Source organism: Notamacropus eugenii, chromosome 2 (genome assembly GCF_028372415.1).
Source record: "Notamacropus eugenii isolate mMacEug1 chromosome 2, mMacEug1.pri_v2, whole genome shotgun sequence".
NCBI classification, from domain to species: domain Eukaryota; kingdom Metazoa; phylum Chordata; class Mammalia; order Diprotodontia; family Macropodidae; genus Notamacropus; species Notamacropus eugenii.
Genome location: NC_092873.1, coordinates 316,162,795 through 316,169,078, shown reverse-complemented (window position 1 = coordinate 316,169,078; position 6,284 = coordinate 316,162,795).

The window sequence follows — 6,284 nt, the reverse complement described above, 5'->3', positions numbered from 1 at the left end:
TGGAGGGTATTGTGAAGTTCCTCAAAGAGTTTCTCTACCTCCTCATTATCCAAAACAGGAAATGGGGTATAAGCCCCAATTATTTTCATTGTATTTTTTAGTATATTCTTTTATTATTATTATTATTATTTTATTTATTTTCAGTGTTCTGCAATCACTTCCATATAACTTAGATTTTTTTCCCTCCCTCCCTCTTCTTTCCTCCTCCCTCCCTCCTCCCTCCCTCTTCCCTCCCTGAGATGGCATACAATTTTATGTAGGTTCTACACATACATTCCTATTAAATACATTTTTACCTTAGTTATGCTGCATAGAAGAATTAAAATGAATGGGAGAAATCATAAAACAACCCAAAACATAATACAAAAGAAAATGATCTGCTACATTTTGTGATTGAATTCCATAGTTCTTTCTCTGGATGTGGAAGGCATTTTAACTTAAAAGATCATTAGGAATTTTTTAAGTCTTTGAATTGCAATGAAGTTCTAAGTCTACTTTTTGGTAAATTCTTACTGTGAGCACTGTTATAAGAAAAATGACCAAATAGCCAGCTAAAGAAGCCTATGGATAAATTAACATGTGACAGGACACTGTCTTTGAAACACAGAAAGGGGCTCATATTTACATACAGGAAGTGTTTCCTTTCCCTTCTGCCTAGATCATGGGTTCTGTGTGTGTGTGTGTGTGCGCGCGCGTGACAGACAGAGAAAAAGAGAGAGAGAGAAACAGAGAAAGAGAGGGAGATGGAACTTTTGACAGTCCAGTGAAGCCTATGGTGAAGTTTTTCTCAGAATGTTTTTAAATGATTGAAGCAATTGCTAAATTTCAGTTATAGCTTAGTGAAAATGAAAATGCAATATTTTCCACCATCCAAGTTCACAGACCTATAGAATCTTTCTACTCTCTTCTCCATTCTCCATCCTATCTCCCTTTATACCACTAGGGGCAGCCATCTCAGTGATGAGGTAGGGATTTCTTTTTTTGTCAGTATTGTCTTCCTTTCTTCACTACCCTCCCTCTACTCAGATTTTTCTCTAGGTTAGATCAATAAATGAGTGAAAAACATTGATTAAGTATTTAATATTTATTAAGGCTAGGGGATACAAACACAAAACAATAGGAGAACAGAACACACATATAAGGGAGTAGGGGCCTGTGAAGTATGTTTTCATAGTGGGGGTGGAGAAAGAGGAAGAGAGAGAGAGAGAGAGAGAGAGAATCTGCACATTAAACAGAAGGGAGGGGTTCTCAATTAAATTCTTATGACCCCAGAGTCAAATTAGGAGGAGTCATCAGTTTCTTTTTGCACTGAGAGATTAGTAGATCTCTACACTGGCCATTCTCTGAATAAGAATGGGGATGAGAAGGTAATTGACAACAGGTAATGGATGGTAAAATTTCTCCAAGAGGTTTCAATCTCCAAACTCATATGAGGATGAATTCAATGTTATACCCATATATAAGAAAATGACCCTACTTTTAGATTCCCTTCTTTGTTATTTACCTTGCTTTTGATCTCAATTACATAATTTTGCTACTGGTGTCTCTCAGATGGTTGAATGACAGAATATGATACTAAGGAGGAGCTCAGGTCGTGATTTGCCATAGTTTATTACCTAAAACAATCAACCTGAATCTAGGCAAAAATGGCAAGAGACTCCAGATCCAGAGTCTTCATAGATTTCAGAAGTTCTATGTGTAACCAGAGTTTGTCTGGTCATGGCCAGTTCAGGTAACATGGAAATGCCTTTTGAGGAGCCTTTGGAGAAGATCTACCATGGACTCCTCTGAGTCTCCTACCACATGATTGTTCCCCTGTCCCTATCTCTTTTGGATAGCTTCCCATTGCTGGTTAGGGGGAAAAATGTAGATTCCATAATACCTACTCACTTTATTTTAAAAGGCAAGAGAAAAGGATGCCAATTGTGTGGCTAGGGAAGTATGGGGTAAGAGGGGGAAGGGGACAGCAAATTCATTGGTTGTGATGTCACATGAAACACATAGGAAAAGATATTCAGAATTTGGACTCCATCGTTATCTTCATTTTTCTCCCTGTTGTTCATCTGCTTCAAGTGTAGCCAAGGGCATAACTTGTTCATGTGTGAACTTGCTCCTAAACCAGATTGTTTCTAAGCCCCCGGCAAACATTAAAGGTAAAAATATCAGTCTTTCTGTCGTGGTTATCAAATCCCTAGACTCTCAAAGTCTGCAGTCGATTCTCTTTACCCAGGGTTCAACTAGTATCATCCAGTCTCTCCTGTTTGCTTACCATACCCAATTTTAATTATTAGCATATTCATGTGCATATGGTCACATATACTTCAATAAAGGGAGGGACTCTTTATTCCATTAGTGATGGTATGTCATTCAAACACTTGGTTTGCTCTTTTCCTGAAAATCTTCAGGTCATATGGGACTGCCTAAGGGAAACTTCATGTCATTTGTGTAACAATCCATCTCCTATTTTCCGTGCCTGGAATGCATTCTCTTCTTACCTTTGCCTTTATGAATGTCCTTTATGAATGTCAGCTCAAGTGCCACCGCGATAGCAGGCCAATATTTAGGTCTCCAGTTGCTAGCACCATGCCTTCCTTTTGAATTTCTTTGTTTTCAATTCATGTCATGTCCTCCCCATAGTATGTAGAATTCTAGGGACTATTTCATTTTTGTCTCTGTATCTACAGGACCTGGCACAGTGCTTGGCACAAAATAAGCACTAATAAGTGCTTTTCTAATGAATTTTTGCATTCATACATGATGTAATATACTTATCTATGTTTACATCTTATCTTTTTACTAGACAGTGAGCTCCACAAGGGAGCATACCTTGTCAAAATTTTTTGTGTGTGAAGAGTAGTAATTTAAAAGGAGTTTGTTGGAAAAAATAAAGAATTGTATAGATTCTTACAGTTCTAAGTATCCCACGATTCTATACCCCAAACCCAACCCAAATACAAACAAACTTTGACATGGATACTATCTGAGTCATTGGAATGTGAGCATTTTGAAGGCAGACACTGCAATTTTACTTTTCTTTATAGCCTCATTGCTTAGTACCATGCCTGGCATGTAGTAGATAATAATTCCTTGATGATACTGATACCATCTAACCCTACATTCAACACTAATAGTAATGTGTTCCCTAATTTGTACTCTAAACAGTGTCAAGAAAAACCCAACAACAAGTTCAGGAAGTACCCAGGATATTTGGTAATTAGAGTTTCTTCACAGGGTACAATGTTGATCATAATATAAATATTTGTTGATTAATTAATTGACTGATATTGTCATTTAAAAAGGGTATGGTTAGCCTCTTATTCTTGGATAGTAGTGTCAGGGTTGTTTATGAAGTTCTGATGTATAAGTCTAAGGGACCTTGACCAATCAAAGCAAAATTGTCAAAGAGCACTCTTTCCTCACTGCCTAGGGCACTTTCGCTCCTTGAGTACTTTCTTGTTCTGTTGCTCTAGGTCTCACACTCTAATCTGTTCTTCCTTGCACAGTGCTCCTTCCTCTGAACTCTCTTTTAGCTTTCTCAAAATTAGCTCTCAGAGGGTTCTCTTTTGGAAAGGAGCAAGTAAACTAATCCAGAGTAAAGTATAAGTGATTGAAAATAGCTTCATCTATTATTCTTTCAAGAAATTTTCATTTTACCCAGGGACAATAACATTATTACGAAAGGGATGATTCTAAAATTACAATTTCATTGTGTTAGGTCTGAAGGTACAGGGGTCTCAAACCACAGGCCTTCTAATTGTAGTAAGGCCCATCTCCTTCTAATCACCATAATTAGAGATGAAGTAACTAAGGTTCAGAGTTAAGTGATCTGTCAAATATTACACAGTTTATTTAGTAGAAGAGATGAAAATCAAATCTAGGTCAAAGCTTAACTCTCTGTTGTTCTGTAGGTGGTAACAAGGAAGTAGAAGGATATAACTAGGGGTCAGAACCATAGAAGAGTCAGATTTATTCTAGTGAAGTTCTTAAGGGCAAAACTAGAATCAATGTGTAGAAGTTATAAAAGTGGTCAAGTTTAGCTCAGTAGAAGAACTTTCTAAAAATTGGAATTCTCTGATTATCTAACCTAATTATCTAGGTTGTCTTGAAACCTTGAGTTCCCCATTATTAGAGCTCTTTATCCATAGACTGACTAGCAAAATTAAGAATTCTGTGGAAGGGACATTTGTATCATGTAAAAGTTGAACTTGAATGAATCCCCTACAGAGGCGCCCAAGAATCTATGCACCAGATTCAGGATCTGCCTTCTGCAAACACATTCTTGAGTTAAAAAGATATTCTTGGTAAAGACTGTGGAGAAGATTTGATTTGGCAAGAAGGGGAAAGGTGAGGAAAAGGAGATGATGTGTTGGGAAAGGGAATTTGGCATCAGGCAGCAGGATTATTAATACAATGAAATGAAAATACAGCAAACCTTGTTATAACATGGCTCATTATTATACAGATTCAAATAGGTCACAGATGAAATCAGTTTTCCCCAAACACAGCAATAGTATATTATAAAAGCTGATATAATAGAGTAGAACACTGATGCTAATCCTGCCCCCTCCCTTCAAGAATACAAAGGAGGTGAATTGTAGGTGGATTTTTTTCTTTCTTAAACGTAACACTATATTTCAGTTGCTTCTTATTTTTCAGAAATTCACTGTTCATCATTTAATAGGCTGAGATCCTTGGCCAGCAGTCACTAGGCTATTCTCCCTCGGAGTGTACCTACAGACCCCATGGTTTTCAGTCACATGCCCTTCTACCTTTGTCCTCACATATGAAGTGAGACGGTACAATTTAAAATCAAAAAGAATGGAAGACTGGATAGCTAGAGACCTTGGGACACATAAATCAAATTGTTCAGAGAGAATTATCTGTATTACTATCCATTTAAGTGGATAGAAGTTGCACCAGACCAGAAGGTCACACAGGGTCACCAGATCACAGAATATCAGCAGAGGCTTGTCAGTGACAGAGGACAGTAGCCCTTCCCCTATGGCATGGAATTCCTTCCCATCCTTATGTCTCTTGGAGGGGCCCAGAGTGGAGCTGGCATTTGCATTTGCAAATGCAAACAGTGCCTTTGCATTTGATGCTGCAAATAGAGTAAAGAAAGGGTCGGGATCGTATGAACTGGAAGGGACTTAAGCAATCAAATACCCTCATTTTGCAGATAAGTTAAGTAATAAGCTTAAGATCATACAGGTTGCAAGAAGGTAGAGGCAACTTTTGAACTTAGACCCTCTGATTTACTTGAGTGCTACTGTACCATTCTGGCATGCTGAAACTAGTTAAAGAGAAATTGTTTAGGACTGGGACAGGAATTTTTAAAGATAATAAGATCATATCTTGATAGAGCTCAGATACTGAAAAAATCTAACGGAGCTAGTTGCCATCCAAGACTGACAGGCAAGAATCATTACTATGTTCTGGTGACCTTGGGCAACTTATTTCCTTTTCTGGTCTTCATCTTTAAAATTAGGGAGCTGGCTTAGCTCTAATATTCTGTAAGTCCATGGGTACCTCTTGCCCTACCTAATCGCTAAATTTCTCTCAGGAGAAAGAAAATATCCAGAGAGAACCATTGGCAGTATAGTACAAACCTTGCTCTCATAGGTTAACCTTGGCTTCTATTTATCAAGCCTCTGTGGTGCTTAGGAAGTCAAGAGAGAAGTCCAAGCCCTTGTGGGTGACCCTTTTCCAGGGCTCTTTAATTGAGGAGGATGAAAAGTGTATCTAGAATAATATTCTACCCCCAGACCTCTATAAAGAATTTGGAGAATCCTTTATCAGCATTCTGGGGGTTGTCATCCTGAGTCCCCAGGAAAAAGGTATAAGGCACTTGGAGAACTAATCATGGCAAGCAGACATATATTAAAGGCCCTGTGGAGAAAGGCTACTAGGACATTTTTGGAGGAAAGGCTTGAACTGGGTGCTGAAGGAAAGATGTGCATGTGACACTATGGAGGGCCTAGTTCTATTGACTTCTGAGCCAAAGCTGCCACAAATAGCTTTCAGGCCCCTTGTGGCTGAGAATTTCTCATCTCAGATAGATGCAAATATTGATAAAACTTTAGGAGGTGGATTACTGCTTTCTATGAATTTGCAGACTCATCTCATATGGCATTTCATCATTTGTTTTCTTACTTTTGAAAGAGGTGCAAAGAAAATTGATATCACAAATGCCTACCTCAGGTCTGGGAACTGGTTCTCATACTAGAATGGTTTGGAGTGTTAGTGTTTATTGGTAGATTACAGAATATTTGCTCATTGAATGC